This window comes from Contarinia nasturtii, unplaced genomic scaffold, assembly GCF_009176525.2.
Source record: "Contarinia nasturtii isolate CC-2019 unplaced genomic scaffold, AAFC_CNas_1.1 Cnas_scaffold_1240, whole genome shotgun sequence".
In the NCBI taxonomy this organism is placed as follows: domain Eukaryota; kingdom Metazoa; phylum Arthropoda; class Insecta; order Diptera; family Cecidomyiidae; genus Contarinia; species Contarinia nasturtii.
In genome coordinates, this window is record NW_022198581.1 from 1,858,138 (window position 1) to 1,876,741 (window position 18,604).

The 18,604-nt window shown below is 33.6% G+C and overlaps 1 protein-coding gene across 9 annotated transcripts in view; it reads left to right on the forward strand.

The window, feature by feature from the left end:
* Positions 1 to 13,476: 13,476 nt before the first annotated feature.
* Positions 13,477 to 18,604, forward strand: part of LOC116344992 (zinc finger protein 2) — a 135,486-nt gene continuing 130,358 nt past the window's right edge. For 6 of the 9 annotated variants that reach the window (XM_031773930.1, XM_031773934.1, XM_031773933.1 and 3 more), the window contains exons 1-2: positions 13,487 to 14,108; positions 16,684 to 17,526. The gene's annotated coding sequence lies outside the window, so the exon portion shown is untranslated. Of the gene's footprint in view, positions 14,109 to 16,683; positions 17,527 to 18,604 lie in introns of all 9 variants that reach the window. The other 3 variants (XM_031773938.1, XM_031773936.1, XM_031773939.1) reach the window with 2 other exon arrangements.

An 18,604-nucleotide genomic window follows, 5' to 3' on the forward strand; every position in this document is an offset into this window, starting at 1 on the left:
ATGTGCGTTTTTATTTCATATATATTATTCGATGTATGGGCGAGCACATACGATATGTACGAATTAACAACATTAAAAGTTTTGCTAAGGCTAGACGAGACCGTTGCAAACAAAAAAAAAATAAGTAAAATAAATTGAGTTTTTTTTTTAAATACATGTAAAGCATTTAATTAAATCATTTATATGTTGAAGATATTTTCGTATATATTAAATGCCATTAAATTTCTAATCAGCAGCATTTACGCTAAGTACATATATTAGAAGACCATTAGTAGAGCTAAGCGTTAAGTAGAATAGAAATAAAAAAAAGTTCGAGAAAATTCTCGCGCAAACAGCGAAAACAAATTTATAAACGCAAAATTGAAGAGACCGGAGAGAAAAAAAAATTAAATCCCCATATGATGCGATCTATATCGCTTCGTATGTGTATAATTTTATACGCGTACACACATTAGTTTGGGGAGCGTGGATAAGACGCTCGAACAATCGAACTTCGTACATAAACATCCATTTTCAGTAAGTTCTTTCATGCAACGAATTTACTTTATTTATTTTTTTTTCGCTTCGAATCCGAAATTCGTCTCTTCTTTTCTCTCTCTCTCTCGGCCTGAACATTTACAGTACCACTATTATGGCTGCTGCTATTACCGCTGTGCGCGCCTTTGTTGCTGTTCTGCATACGATAAGAAATGTGTTTAGCCAAAGGAATGAGATATGAGCGCACACACATATACCCATTTTTGAGTGAGTGGTTTTTTTTTTATTTTTCATCTTTTTCTCTTCAGCGATGACTGTTATATTTTCTAATCATGCTGAAGCTTTTTTTGCCCTTCGCTCGCCGAAAATTCAAATGAAAATAAATACGATGGAAAGAAAAGAGAGTGAACTGAAGTAAAATTTAGCATATATGAACACACGTCAAGCCTCATTCGTTTGGCTGTGTTGAAGAAGTTTTCTTTTCCGAAGTAGTCGAGGTGAGGGTTACAATTGGATGTTATATTTAAAAATATGCTTTCTATTCAAATTTGCATACTTTATTACATCGTGCGTACATGTGCAAATATTCGATGGCGGCATTAGCGTGTATGTGTGTGTGTATGTTTCTCTTTGTACAGTTGTTCATCGAATAAGACTGTCACTTTTTTTGATTAGTTCACTCCGTTTAAGCATCTCAGCATTTCGTATTCGCCTTTCGTTACCACCTTGTGCAACTGTGTATTAAAGATTCCAACTAAAGGATTGACTCGGTGTTTCTTTTTTCATTCTACTTATGTTCTTGAATCCATTCATCGTGTACTGAGTTCGATCGATTCGTTTGCGTGCCTCAACAGCCGAAATTGAATATATAATCGAAACCAACGCCAAATCCAATAAGACAAATATATCAATGTTTTTGCTTATACACAACAATAGCCTCGAATCCAGTTGATGGAATGAAACGAAAACGATAGAGGGAGAGAGAGAAAACGTAACAAAGCGCAAAGAAATAAGACTGTTAATTCTCGGAAAAAAAGAGTGGAGAAATTCAAAAAAAAAAAAAAGTCAAAGAAATATCGACGCATTTTAACGATTCGAATGTAAATCCAAAGCAATATCAAATCATATTAGATTTTGAACACGCTCTCATTTCATTTCGATTGTGAGAGATGTGCTACAACGATATCATCTCTTTACTGCGGCACTATGTTTCTCTGTCTCATTGAATCACATATGAAAGCGGGCGCGAGCGGGCGCGAGCGCGCTCATACACATATTTAATTTTACAACGAATCGACACAACAATATCGGTCTCTTTCCTCTCGCCACCATCTCGGTACATTCCATTTTATTTCCATACAGGATTCGTTTTTCTTACTTTTTTTTTGTTACTTCTCTCTCTTCAAGCAAATAAATAAATAATGAGAACGAGAACAGTGTACATTTGTCGATAGGAAAATTCGCATTTAGGCACTTCTTAACATTTGCCTGTTGTTCCGTTGTTCTCCCGGCTTATTCCACACTTATTTTCCATATTTTGTCCAAACTTGCTGTCGAATAAATGGTGTTGACTGTGGGCAGCTTCGTTTACCATTTTTTTTCTTTTTCTTCTTGCAGTTTCTTTTGGTCGTTTTCTCTCTATCTCTGAGACAGTCGCATTTTTTTTTGTTATTTCATTTTGTACTTAGGTTTTTTTTTTCTCTCGTTCTGTATGGCATTTTCCTGTCGTTTTACTTGCATTGTTTTCATTGCTCGCCGATTAAATGGTAGTGTTCCATAGAATTTGTATGTTTCGCTCGAATGTGTTTGTACGTTAATGCTGTAAAAATTGTGAGCTTTAGCTGTATGGATCCATTAAGTACATCAAGGTGATAAATGTACAAAGTGGAATAAGAATCATTTGCCGATATGATTGTACAAATCTAGTGAGTTGAAGGCGTTGTATGTGTACGAGACACTATTGCTTCGATAGCCTATTCTATTCGATGTATACATTTAAATAATAGTGTAAGAAAGGAGATGTCACCACCTTAAATGAAAATAATTTTATTTTGTTGTCATTTCGTCGTTTCAACGAATGCGTTCGTGTGTTTGTCTGTACGATAGTGTGAGTATGTATCCACTATATGTAAAAATACTAGATGTTTGCTCCATCCATCTACAATCGCCCATAAAGTTAATGCATACCTCCTTACCTCTTCTTCCATATTGTCAACTTTACTCACATTTGCAATCGCAATCGTATATTTCTATTTCTCTCTCTTTCTCTCTGTATGGTTTTTTTTATACTCTCTTCCTTTTAATTTCTACTCGTTCTCTGTTTTGTTTGTCTGTTTTGTTTGAGACAAAAAGAAAATCAACAGAAGCAGCTCAACCGAAGAGCGAGCGAGTGAGATGGGGGGGAGAGAGAGATAGAAACAAATCGACAGCAGCACAGCGAGAAGAATGTGAAATAAGAAAAATTTATGCATGCAGAATAATATTGATTCATGTTGGAAGGTTGTGGCAACAGCACCAACAGCACATACACTTGGTGAAAAGCGCACATACGGTTGTGGACTAAAGCATGCAGCATGTTATATTTTTTTTTTCTTTCATTCTTCTTCTTCTGTCTTTCCCGGCAAATATTTGCCTATATGCGAACGCAAGACGAATTTCGAATCGAGAAACAAAATAAAACACACATATATATAAAAATACGTTGATAATAATAAGAAGAAGAAGTTTGAGAAAAATACACACAAGTATCATCCGAAAAGAAACACAAGGAGACAGAGCCAAGAACTCCTTTTGCTGGCCCAAAATGACGCAAAAAAAAAAATAAAAATAAAAAATAAATAAACAACTAAAAACGAAATGCAAAAGCGCCTTGGCTACAAGTACAACAACACAAAAAAATTTCGGAAAATTAATGTGGTCGAGTTTCAAACATAGGTTTACGTTTACATTCATATCTACGTGTGCGCTCACAATCATGCCCATCTGCAGAGAGAAAGACAGAGAGAATGAACGGGCAGGAGCTATATATTTTTCAACATTTGGATATATCCAGAGCGTACACAATAATGATGAGCAACCCCGCATATATGAGAATGAGAAACGCATATACTGCTGCACACATACGAATCAAACATTATTTATTCAATTTAGATTATACACAGAAATACACTTAAAAAAATAAAATAAAATGAAATGAACAAAAAAAAAGAAAAAGAAAAGAACGACGACGAGGACGATGAAGAGAGTGACTTTTACCGAGAAAACGAAACGAAGCATATATTGCATGTGAGTTGAACGCCAAATGAAGCCATGCCAAAGCAAATGCAATGGATGCTGCGTCTAGATGTGCTTACAAAGTTGGAAAAGCCAACGAACATAAATTGTAATGAAATTAAAATTAAATATTTCGTTGCTTCGTTGCGATATTATGTTCGTTGGCTGAAATAGGAACGAAGTGAATGAGTAGAAAAGGGAGCAAGACAGCTCAACGATATAAGCTCCATCATTTGCATTTTTCTATGTGTATGGAAAATAATTGGCACTAAATTGGTGGAAAAAATACCGCCAATGTATTAGTCGATGAATCCAGTGTGTGGATCGTTTTTTTCTCGTTTTTTCATACACACACTTCTATATCTACATAGAAACATTTCGTTAGCGTTGTTTTTTTTTTGTTCATCTTCAAAAGCACGTTCCGCATTCAGTCTCCATTTTAAAATATTCTTTTGTGGATATAGTGTGCTCGTGTGTATGTGTGTTAACAGAGTTGAGAGCGCCAATTCTGGTTGTTTCATTTCACCTTACCAACATGATATAATATGTGTTTGATATGATGAATATTGAATTTTATGCGGTTTTTCCTACATTTCCATTTCGCGTTGAATTTGATAAAATAGAGACTCTCGCAAGCCTCGAAAAAACGAGAAAATCCGAAAAAATGGAAGTAGACCTTAACCCATTAGGTAAATTAAAAAAACAGAGAAAGAGAAGAGAAGCGCATAAAAAAAAACGCTACAATCAACGAGATTGAATGGTAATCTCGTGAATATGGCATTTTATAGACAATTTTTTAATTAAATGTCAGTTTGCATTGCCACCGAAAATTTTTATGGTCAAACAAATCAACATCAAACCGACATAACCAAACGAAGTAAATAATAATAAGGATAATGTGTATAAATTAAATTCGCATTCGCTATATAGCTCTTTTGTATTTTTATAATCGAAAATTGCGAAGCTTTCGTTTGCACAAAACTCGCTCTCTCTCTCTGTGTGTCTTTCCCCATCAAACCATATATTAAATGGCGTGTGTTACTTTATTTTACAAAGAATAAAAAAAAACCAGCCCGAAAGCAAACAAACGAAGACAATCCATTTTAAAAAGTAGAGACAGAGTGAAAAAAAGAGAGAGAGAAAGTGAAAAAAAGAGTTTGCTTTCTCGATTGCAGAATTTCATGTTACGTGTAAGCATTGCTGATGGGATAGAGGGATGAATGAATACAGATAGAATGAGATAGAGTAAATTGAAGCTTTTCTCTATGGTAATTTGATAATAGTATTGATTTTATCGGAAACAGTGACGCGCAAAACGAAGAAAATACATATGGAGAGAGCAGGGAAACACGTAAATTTGTATAGAAAACTGCTTAGCAAATTTAGAAAATAGAAAAAAAAGGGTCTCTCAACAAACACACATAAATATACATATGCGCGCATTTTTTTTGCCACCACTTCCACCACCATCGCAGCCGCTACTGTATTTGATTTGCATGGAATTTTGCGCGAGTTGCGATTCGATTCAATTTTCTACTCTTCAATTTTTTTAGCTGCTGGTGGTGGTGGTGGTGTATCTGTATCTGTTGTTGTTGATAGCATTTACTTTTGGTACGTTCGCTATTTAATAGGCATTAAGTTAGTGAAATGCAACAATAATGTCACTTCTTGACAAACACACACATGTATTCCATATTCCATTTTCACTCCCTTTTGTTTGCAAAACTCTTGTAATGCTCTACAGACGAGAACATTTTCTCTTGCAAAAAAAAAGGTGAATGCACTGATGGCTTGCGTCATTTCAATGCGGCATGTATGTCGTATTTTCAACAATATTAGTTCTTTTTTCCGAAATGTGTAAATCATGTGACTTATTTTTAATTAAATTGTTAATTTTCCAACTGAATGCCATCAATAAAAAAGCACGTTTTTTTTCACTTTCAATGCGTTAACAATGTCCGATTGACAGTCCTTTTATTTGTATATTTCACACGGAATCGGATTCAATTTCTTTGATACGCATCTAAGAGATGCTGAAATTCTTGTTGACTACTTTCAACAAGATTGTGTAACATAGGATGGTGTGCACACACATTTGACCACTTTCACTGACATTCACTTGACAACGACAATGACGACGACGACATCAATAACAACAACAACACATCCTACACATACACCAACAGAACAAACGGCATTTCAAATCATCTTTCTCTATCGCATGCTTGGCACACGCACTCACCAATTGTATATTTTATTACACCGAACCCTTTCCAATCGATTTGTATTTCGGCAAAGACGATTTCGATTCAGGTACAAAGAGATTTTCGATGCCATTCATTCTTATTCGAATGAATATCGGGGTGATTGTGAATGCGCCCTTTTTTTTGTTGGTCCTCTTACTAATTCTAATTTCGATTCTGCCATTTTGCAGTAGCGATACACATACAAATACAATGAAAATCGGTGAAATGAAAGAAATTAAGCTAAAATGTCGGATAAGACAGTTATCTGATCGCACTTGAAGTGGACCGATTAAAATCAAGAAAATGAATGACCATACTCGCACTTAACAACAAACAAAACTCTTTTCTGTTTTTGAAAAAAAGGCAAAATCGATTTGGCATTTATTTAATGTCATGGTATCATGTTTGTAACAGTAGTCATCTAGACAAAAGTGCTTTCTTCTTCGTTTCAATGATACTTTCGAAACTCTTTTTTTTAAAGATAGATTTCAATTAAAGCGATGAAAACACAACACCCTTACATTGGCTGAATTTAATCGTATCGTATCCGGTGTAGTGATTCATCAGAAATGCTATTTAGCTTACAAATTGGTCGTTTAATAATTATTTCGTTTATATGCGCATTTATTCATACAAGCATGCTCGCATTCATTGCCATGTTTTATGAAAAGAACAATTAATAATGACCATTTAAACCCATTTCTTTTGTTGTTAATTTTGTTGTTATATGTTGCATTCACGTGTTATCGCCTTTTTCATTCAACTCGCACGCGTCCATTAGCACATGAACTTGGCTTGCTCGAATGGTATGCGTGGCTTGCATAATTTTCTTTTTTTATGATTATTTCTTTTTTTCATACGAAATAAAATGAAAACAAAAACTCTCTCACTTTCTTTCTCTTCACATGCCACACGCTCATTCCATACGCACTTTTGTTATTTACACCAAGCGTATCATTTCATTTGAATAAACACTGAGATAAGTGTATATCAAATGTACGAGTTACTGACAACTGTAACGAAGAATAAAAAAAAACACTGATATTAATTGTTTTATATAGTTTTATCGCTGAGTTAAAAGTGTGCTTGAATTTATTTTTATGCATAAAATACATGTTTATGATAAATTAGCTGATAATTTAATTCTAAGTCAGAATGAAGACTGACTACATCATCAGACATGTCGATTAAATTGAAACTGTAACCATGCGTCCATCCAAGGCATTTACATTTTCATTTTGACTAAATGGAAATCGATTTTCGAAACCATCGGCGAGAAGATACAATTTTTTTTGCATTTGAAACTGTTTAGTTTGCGACAAAAGAGATTTTTCTGTTCAGACATTTCCACGCTTCAATGCATTTCAATCGTTTTGATTTGAAATCAATCTTTTGATTGATGACAACGATAACGTAAAAATCGTTTGTATCCTTTCATTTGTATTTCTTCAAAATGAGTTAAAAAAACGCGCCCAAAATACAATTCTCCCAATGAAATATTCGTGCTCTACCTTTGTTTATGTGTAAACACAATCACGTGGTGAAAACAATGACGAAAAAAAAAATTATCGCATTCCCAAAATAGTAGTGGCAATAATAATGATAAAACAGATATAAATATAGTGGAGAAAACAAAACAAACCGCTGGTTCGGCATATACACTAGGTAACCGAAAAGAGGTTCATACGATAGAAAAGCGGAACGTCCAACATAGAAAAAAAAAATGCATTTCAAAACTAGGGTATAACAAAAACGACGTTGCGTGATGCGTGCACTTTTTTCTGTGGTTTTTTCTTTGTGTAAGCAGCAAAGGTAGCACACTCATATGAACCGAACAATATAAAAATTTGATAGTTTTTGTGTGTGTGTGTGTCAGGTTCGCCCCGTTTGGACTCATTCATGTACGCACAGACACATAAATCCAAAATAATAACGAACAACAGCACTATCGTGTATCGCATCAAATTTTCATATGTCAACGCGTCATAGTTTGTGTGCAAAGATGCAATAACAATTACGATGAAATTGTTTGTGTGTTTTTTTCCTAAATGTAATCGATAGCAATAGAGATTCGTTTAAAATGTGCTTGATAAAACGCGATTTACGCATGTAGTATCATAATTATTATGTGAAATTTAAAAAAAAAGGATTTTCAGAACGGTTTCGGAAATGAAAACAGCTGTAGAAACACGTATAAAAATGTATAAGGCCGCAAGGAGCGGCGACATAAAATTATGTATTACATGAATATGAACAAAATGAAAGAGACAAAACCACCATTATTAGTTAATTTGCCATATTTTTTTTCATTTGTTCGTATTTATATTGCCGGCATTGAAGCGGCTAAAAGATGAAGCGAAGACGAACAAATAAACTCAAAATGACTAAATACCAAAACAAAAACATGCCATAAAAAGTATAAAAATCGAAGCATTTCTGTGCAACTTTTTTTTGTTGCTTTCTTTTCCATTTCGTTCGTTGTTACATTTTCCATATGTGAAATCGGTTGCACATGACAAACCAACGAAGAAGATTGTCTCCCGCTCCAGCATATAATGAACAATACTCTGCATCGAAATTATATTTCAACCGAGGTCTGGCAATATAAATTATTAGTTTTAGATAAAGAAAATGGCTCAACGAAACTAATTCGCATAACATGTTTTTTTTTTCGCTCTGCCATGGCAAGTTGCTTACATTTACAAAGTATCATAAGTATACAGTTTTTTGAAATTTCATAGCAAAAAAAAAAACTCTGATTAGAAATTTGTATTGCATTGTTTGCTCAATTTTCATCATCATCGTCTTATTTGTGCATATATTTTATTTAATTTTTAGTTCCTTCAATTTAACGTAATGTGATTTGATAACGACTACTGTGCATACAGTCATTGTAGTATGATATTTGAGCCGCGTGAATGAATCTTAATTTTTCTATGCAACAGTGGCGATCATTTGCATAGAGAGCAACAAATCAACTATCTAAGCAAAAATAATAAAATTATTACAAACATACAAATTAGCCATTGCAACCGATCTCATGCGGAACAATGTGCAGCGCATTTATCGTGTCACTTAAACGCACGTGGCTTCATTCACTGTAATTTCTTGCAAATTTGTCTGGTTTGAGAAAAACAACTCTCAAAAACGCACACAATATTGTTGAATTTTAATGTATGCGCCTTTTTTTCTTTTCCTTTGAATTTAATAACATATTGCATTGGCACTGGTGCAATCTGTAATGCTTGGCTAATTTATCCCATATGGTATATTCTCGGTTTTGCGATCGTTCGACGACAATTATAATTTTGTAAACATTTAAAATATTTTATGTACGTTTCTCTACTTCTCTCCATACCTCTCTCTCTCTTTCGAATTTTGTTTTGTTGTCAGTGAAATTACTTTCAAATCAAAATGTGACTCATTGACCTACATCTCTTGTTGCATACGTTCCAATTTCCGAAAGGGACACCGATTTAATATTACTTGCACATAATTACCTTTTACATAGCCGTACGTAGAAGCTTTGGTCAATCTAATAGGATAAATAGTTCAATGGACCACATACATCAACGGCAACAACGACACAGCATAGCATTAGCACCATCCCTCTGTGCAGCGCTTTTCAACGAGTCTGTAGTTTCTAATACAATGAGTTCATTATATGTGCAAGCACATTTGGTCGAATTAGAATGCCTATAGGCCAATAAGATTTTTAATTCCAATCAATAAGAAAATTTACAAAAAGAAGAAAAACAGTCCCAGACCCGTGGCTGGTTAATATTCCATTTTTTTACCACAAAATATCGAAGAACACACCTGTTCTCTTTTTAAAAGAATAACTTTCATTGAGAAATTTGTAAAAAAATATATTTGCTTTCATTCTGTTGAAATCACAACTGGACGAAAAAGGAATCATTTCTAGCAATTAAATTCAACACATTAGCCGAATAATTATTGAACATATGGAAAATAAATCATAAATATTTCATATAAAAATGATATTTCACTCAAAATCCCATGCACTAAGCATGACATGAAGCCACATTAGTTTATTCAAGTTGAAATCCATGACATTAGCTTTGATTTATTGCGACAGAGTTTTGAGAATGGTCAATAAATGATTAAAATATGAACTTAAACGTAACAGTCTTATTGACATCCAAATCGATGAATTTGTATTCGAATAAGTGAGGTGTATGTATTCGCGTGTGTACAACTAAATATGTTCGCACTCCAAACATTCTTCTAACGAATGCGATTAAATATTGGTGCGATAGTTTTGTGTTCTATTTTTACCGTATCGACTGTCGAGAAAAAAAAAACGTCATACACTGTTGCTTCAACCAACAACAAAAACTAGACTATCGTCTACTTGCATTATTGATCAATTTGTCTCTATAAATTAACATCAAGTATTCGATTTCATTTTGTTAACAAATTTTCTGTGTTCAAATAATTTGGCCATTTTCAGTAGATTTTCGATTCTGGTGATGGTGTCATTTTTGGATAAAACGAGCAAAAAATTGAATTTTTGTACTTCGTTTTTTCCATGAATGAAATATGTAAAATTATTTTACGATTTTTCTAAAAAATCCTTAAAATTATCAGCAAAGAATTCACAATTTTGTAAACGACTTCAAACCATATCAAGTCCACCATTTTCTCTGATTTAGAATAAAAAAGCAATGCTTAGAGAAGTACGAAAATTAAGAAACGCCGTAAAAAAACAAAATGACCAAAAACGACGAGAAAAATCACATGCGATCAATAAAGTATCACCCATTCTCGTTCTAATTCGTTGTTCGTCGAACTCATATATTCCATCGGTTTGCGCATTTAACAGAATCCAATTGAGATACGATTATCGCGCTTGAACATTGCTTTCGTTTGTTTGTTCTTAATATTTTTGCGTACTCATTGCGTACACCAAATTTTGCTCGTGTTTTTTTGTTCATAAAAATCAAAAATAAAATGAAATAAAAATATAAAATTCATCATTCATATGTTTGCGAATAAAATAGCGTATTGATAATGATTTCATTCATGAATTACAAAATGTCGGTCGAAATGAGAAGAAATCGTTGTTTTAAAGTTTTAGAAAATGTCGACTGTGACTGGTGAAATTAGCCACACCGCGAAATTGTAAAATTTTCCTCAGCAAATGCCGGAGATGCAGAGCAGAAAATATATATATATAAAAAAAGGGAGACGATAAATTGAGAAACACCACCCAATATACGCTGTAAATATGGCGAATAAAAGCGAGAGCAACAGAGACAGTATGAGACGAAAACGCGTAAAAACGATGTAATTAAAAATGTATGCTGTTTTGTAATGAGAGAAACGGCAAAGGCGAGAAACAAACATATTCATCCAACCCGATCCATTCAGCACATACACTTACACACATATACTATATATATATATATGTATCTTACCTCTTTTATTTTACCCAATTGAATTGATAATAAATGAAGAAAGAGACGCGCGTCGCGCGCGACAGAGAGCACACAGAGAAACAAACAAACAAACTACAACGAAGAGCAATATCAGTATGTATATACACACAGAGTATACAGAGTAAAGCAAGTAGATTCCCACTGCTTTTGCATTTGAACGAATTCACCGAGAGAGCTGAACTGACTACAACCAATGAAATTTTCCACATGCTCTCGCTACATGCTACAGCCGTACAGACGAATGCCCGGCATAAGAGATATACGAAACACATACATACATGCGCATTTATTATCTGGCTATATTCAACCAGCCCCACTCAATCTTAGCACAAACAAAATTCAAACCGAATATTCACTCGATGTGGATATTTTGAAATATTATCACGATAACATATCGAAAATAATGGCATTTTTTAAACCGAATCTTACATATTTGTGAGAATATTAATAAATGTTCAATGTATTCAATGGACAGGAGAGCTCGTGTCGGTGCTTCGTTCAGCGAGAGAGAGTTAAGTACAGGCGCAAACAAGCAGTCAGAAAAATATTGGTCGACAAACCATAGCAAACCGGCGCAAACATTTCGCGTTCGAAGAGTTGGACCGAACACTAACCCGAATCATTGCATATATGTATATATTCGCACGGCATCACTGTGATCGCTCAGGCGATATTGTCCAACTCTGATTGTTGTTGCTGTTAAACTGTTTCCCTCTCATATCATAAACACACAGCACATCGTCGTTATTTTTGTTGTTGTTGTTGTTGTTGTTGTCCTCATCGTCGTCGTCATCGTCATCTTCGTTGTCGTGCATTTTATGTGCTTCATTTAGATCGCGGACCGAATGGGAATTAATGTATAACAGAGATGGCTAGCTGCGTTAAAGAGTTTTGTAGCAATTCAATAAATGTGAAAAGGACGGAATATGGAAATTTTCGCTCTATAATCATCTACCTTAATGTTCAATGTTGACGCCAATTATAACTTCTTTCTTCTTCTTCTTGTTGTTGTTATATTCTGGTTTCTTTTTCCACCTCAAACTGATTTGGTTTCATTTGACGCAAAGATTTTTTTCCTTTCGTTTTGACAACGATATTGTAATTTGCAAATATTAAAAAGTTATTACACTCCATCCGTGGGATGATGGTTTTAGTATTAAAACTTCTTAATTAGAAGCTACTTTATTGCTCGTTTTTTTAAAAATATATTTATTCGATTTAATATGAAGAGAAAAAAAATAATTGTCAATTTTAATTAGTTTTTTTTAAATAATAATTAAATTGAAAGAAAGCTACATTCATTGAATCATTCGATCCATTATCTCACATCGTCATCCCAAGTGATGTGCAAAATGCTGCGAATACAATACACATGCAGATTTTTGTGCTCTTGCACATAGATAATATGTGTCTCCCTACCCAAACGAGGTATGAATGATATGTGTTGCTTTTTCGCAGGATTGCACACATAACAAGGATTTTTGTGAGCCGATGAGCGCGCGAATAAAATGAGTGTACAGAAAGACGAGAATGAAAAAAAAAACACAACAAAACCATCACACACAAAATCGTACACATTTGTGCATAACCAACATACCTTTAACCATATGCCGATACCAATACACACATGTGTCTACTGCAATACATACAGTACCACACGAACGACGTGTGCCGCTGAACAGAATCAAAAACATCAATGCACCAATACCATCAATGTTTTTGTTATTTTTTCGTATGTTGTCCACATAGAAAACACCAATACCAATGCCGTAATCGTGTATTGTATGAAATGAAACCGAAACCAGTGTTTGTGTATGGGTGAGCCGCTGCCGCTGCTGCACGTTTTCATTCGTTCGTATTCTCTCCCATTCGTTTGAATCGATGTTGTGTGTGTGCTGTCTCGCTCAAGTGAATGAAGAAGACAAACACAAAACAACAACACATTTTTTTCACACTTACGATAGACGCATTTACTCCAGTCTTCGGTCACCGCTCGGTAAGAGCGCATTTATAACACATAGACCGCTTAACGCGTACAAATGAAAAAAAACAAAAGAATTATTAAATCTTGTACAATAAACAATTAGCAAAAAAAAAAATAATATTAAATTAATTAATTTTCTCAATTAAAAGAGCAGAAATTTTATCGCAATTTTTTTGTACAATTTTTTGTTTTCTGTGAAAAATCAGTTTTCAAATAACAGACACTGAAACAAAAACAATCGAGAAGGGACAAAAAAAAATAATTAACGGACGATCGAACCAAATCAAATGATTGAACATTCACAATAATATCATCACCGAATTGATTGAGATCGACTATATCGTAATGTCATAATATCAATTGACGGTTCAGTTTATTTGAGTTGACAATAGTTTTGTTTTTAAGGATTGGTTTTTCATTTCGCATCAATTAAACAGTGTTCTTTTTAAAAAGAAATCACCATTATTCAGACAATAAAAACAACAACAAAAAATCAAAGTGAATCAGTGGAACAGACGACATAGCAACTGTAGTAGCAAAAAAAAAGACACACATAAAAAGTGTAAAAGAGTAGCAATTGACAAAGTTGACAGAAAGAGAGAGAGTGTTTGTTTTTTTTTTGCAAATTCTGTAGATCAGTGGAATACATCACATCAAAATAAAAAAGTAATCATTTTATACAAATCAATTCGATGGCTATGTTAGTTTTAAACAATACTGAAATTCTCATGTTATGCAAAATTAACGGTATCGACCAGTTGTTAAAGGTTTTTGTTTTTTTTTTTGCTCGGGTTGTCGAGGCTTTTTTCGACTCTTCTTTTCTCATTCCTAATTGTTGCATTTCAATCTTAATTACGTATACGGTATATGAAGATGATCATGAAAAAACAACCGAAAAAATTTAACCGCGTGCATTGTGTATCACTATTCATCTTTTTCGTACCTTGAATTATTCCATTCTTTTGATTCATAATTTTTGTTTCATTTAAACTGATCGATTTTAACCGACCAGAAGAATGTTTTGTGAGAGTGAAAAATACACAGTTTGGTTACACCAAAATATGAATGCAAGAGAGAAAGAGAGACAAAAAAAAAGACTGAAGTAACGAACGAAAAAAAAAACAAATACCCTAAATATTGGTGAAGTTCGACATGCAATACAAACGATTAATTATTATAATAATAGCTTTGCTGTTTTTCCACCGAACTTTTGCATACATATGTAGAAATTTTTATCGCAAGATATATAGGATTGTGCATGCTGTTTTGTTTGCAAGCAATTAATATTTGTAGCGTTTGATGTGCGAAAAATCAATTAATAGTGTTTTAAAGAATAAAAAAGTGTTTCATGTTGTTCATTATAATGCAGAAAGAAAGAAAGAGATTATCATGGAATTTAAAGTTTTTAAAACGCGAATCCCGATCATATACAACAACAACAGCAACAACAACAACAAAAACTATTCAACATTAATGTGTGCGCATGTGTAAATTATCGGCGAATTAAATTGTTGAATTTTTCGAATAAAAAAAAATAAAGACAAAATCGAAAACGAAAAACCATGAAATATAATTGATCAAGCAAAATAACTTGGTCGAACGGAGCGAAATATGCACGAAAGGATATATAATTCAGTGATCAGTTTCCGTTTGTTTCGATGGGAAGCCTGCGGCAAAAGGCCGATCCAATGTTACAAGTGCCTTTCCACGTGTCACACAAAATTGGCGCGGCTATATTCTGCCCGTCCACACATGAGATTGCCGAAAACCAATTTCAGTTTTTCAGTGCCTTAACCATGCGTTAATTGCATTTTTTTTTTGCAATTAAAGTTATAAACGATCAGCACATTGTTCTGTTTTAAAAGTGAATTGTAAAAATTCATTTCGAGAAAGAAAACACAGCACACACTTATACACATGAAATGATTGCCATTCAATTGGATTGAGCCGTTGAAAGAAAGAATGTGCTTGCATAAAGTGACATTAAGTACAAACAGCTCGATTTGAATACTAAATGAGAGCTTGTATGTGTTTGTGTGTGCAAAACGTAATGTGAACACATTCAATTTCACTTCGATTTTCGATTGAGCATAAGATTTATGTAAATTTTATGAATGCCGTGTGCGTTCAACGCACCACCGATATAATTATGATTTTATGTGATAAATGTTTTTTTTATTTGTTCTTAGTTTACTTCTTTGTTTTTGTCGATTTTTATTTATTGTGTATGCGTTGTTCGTGATTTGTTTTCATAATTTCGTTTACTTTGGATTTTTTTTTTTCATATCGAATCGACACATTTTTGTAATGAAAACACATTAATTGTCAAAATAAATTGAAATAGACTATAGATAGAAACAATCAATGAATATATAAAGAAAAAAAACACCGTAACAATAGAGCGGTAACAGTGTCACAATAGTAAAACTGAATTTATGCTATTCACAATTGACAACGACGACGACAACAACAATACACTGAACTTGCACAAAAAATCTATTGAACATTTGAGGAGCGAGAGTGCGTGAGAGAGAAAATAAACGCAGCCCCGAAATGCGAAATTGCCGTGATGGTTGAGAGATTGACCCTAAATCACAGACCAATTTCACGTCTTTCTATTTGAAAGAATTTGAATGTGTTCACATTGCCTTTTGTGCGTACCTTAACCACCATTCTCATTTGAATTTACAGTTGAATCGGTTTTCAAGTGCGTCGTCACCAACTGTGTGTGTACGACGATTCATGTTTTTTTTTGTGTTCGGTTGCTGTTGCTTATGAACTATTTTCGGCACATTTACACTTTTTGGGGTGCCATCATACTAAGCCCAGAGTCGCTCTCATAATCATCCCGAAATAAATGCAGCCTTATTGATTCTGAATGGAATATTAACATCTAATCTTTCACATGCAACAATATTCACGTCGATCATCATTTTACCGATCGTGTTTTTGTTCGTTTTTGTTGTTGTTGTTGTAGATCGGTAACCAGTATTAAAAAAAACACACACATCACACAGAACAGCTCAACATGTGAAAGGGAATTTTACCATCGCGATATCACTATCATTATAATTAAAATGAATGAAGAAAAGAGCGCACATTTCTTTGAGCGATTTTTTTTTCTCTTCAGATTCTCTTTCTTCCTATCTGCCATATCGTTGTTGTTTTTAAATATAACCGATAGATATTATGCAAAAAATGTAAAGCGAAAAACAAACCTCATTTTTTTGTTCATTTTTAGAAAACACATTCTAACCATACACACTCACACACTGAAAGAAGGAAACACTAACTAAGCTCAGGATTATTTAATTTTGTTCAACGAAACAAAAAAAAAAACACACACACAGAAATACCCAAAAAGCAACTAAGTAAGCAAAATACGTGGAACGAGAAAAAAATATATATAAGCGAAACATACGCAAAGTGAAAACAAAAGCCAGCAACATCGACATCCAACAAAACAAGAAACAAAGGAAAAAAAACGTTTTTTTTTACGGAACAAACACAAATAATAATAGTACTAATAAAAAAGGAATAGTAAATTTTTTGGGATTTCGGTAACATCAACAACATCAGCAGCAACAAAATTACCAGCGAAAAAAAGGATATTGAAAACAAACACACGAGATAAAAGAAACGAAAAAAGCAACATTAGACCGAATAAAAATAGTTTGAAAGGAAAAAGAAAGAGAGAAAAAAATAAGAAAAACAAATCCAGAATAATTGTGTGTGTTGTGAAACGGTTGGCATAGTGTTGTGTCTGTGCAAGTGCAAATTAAAATTAATATTCGTTATCTACATCTATTATGTTGTGTTGATCTTTTATGTTGGCTGTTTCGTGGTGCATTGTGGTGCCGAATATCGAATAAAAAATATTTAAGAAAAACAAAAATATCGCAGCAGAGAGAATCTATAAAAAAAAACAATTTCAGAAAGAATTAGTTGAACGAAGAATAAAAAAAGTGACCAAAAAAAACCAAACCAAAAAAATATCACACACACAAGAACGGATATAAACAAAACACACAAAAAAAAACAATATCTCCTATTGAAATTCGGTGCGTCTGTGTAAATTAATCAGGTAAGAAATGGCATTTATTTTATCGTATTTTAACCGAAGAAAAAAACATCTTTTCGAACCATATGAAACAATAGTAAAACTGAATCAAAACCACGTTATAAGGGCGAAATGTCGCCATTCGCCTTACGAATGATTGGCAGAAGAATCGATTGAACAATCGAAATGAAACATTCCGGAATTTGTTTCTTCTCTCTCTATGTGTGCTTTTTTTTATGTGACTTTTGTTTCGTGTGCATTTTTAATCATAATTTCTGTTTTGTTTTCCATCGATTCTACCTCCGGGATACTCTTTTGTTGATTTATTTCGTTGGTTTTTATTCGATAAATATAAATTTGCTTATTAGCAGCCGATTTTCCACTTAAAATTTATGCATTTGTATCGACGGTGAAATGTTTTATTTGGGGTGAGTTCATTTTTTTTTTCGATGGTTATTGCAATACACGATTGCGTGACTTGAAGAGATTTAGCCGCATTGCCATTTGGAGACAGATAGATATCTATCTATTTGTTTTGTTTATTTTCTGATTAATTAAAATGTTCAAATTAATATTTCGTCGATCATTTGAGCAGATGATTCAATATGTGTGTGGTGCAAATTATGTGCGTGTGTGTGTGTGTGTGTCTTTTGGCCAAAGAGTATTATGAACACACGTACGTCTCTTTGTGTACAGACATTTGTTCGCCAATCACATATTTTTATATTCGCGCAAACGAACGCGCTCGTTCAAGTCATCCCATTTTGGCTATTAACACACGCATTGAATGATAGTAAATTACTTTAAAATTGGCAATAAAATGCACACATGGCGTACCATTACTCTTGATATATAGCGGGCGCGATGAAGTATGTGCAACATTCTTGAATCATATCTGCCGCACACTCTATTCTCTCTGTGTGTGCTTCACTTCATTTGTACACAAACACAAACAAAATGTGTACGATCTTATAGGCGAGAGTTTGCCGCCATGTAGCAAATTCTTAAGTTATGGCAATAAGTTTCGTTCTAACTTTGTTTCAGGCGACAATTATGACAAAAATGAGAACCTTAATACACAATTACAATCATTCACACGCCA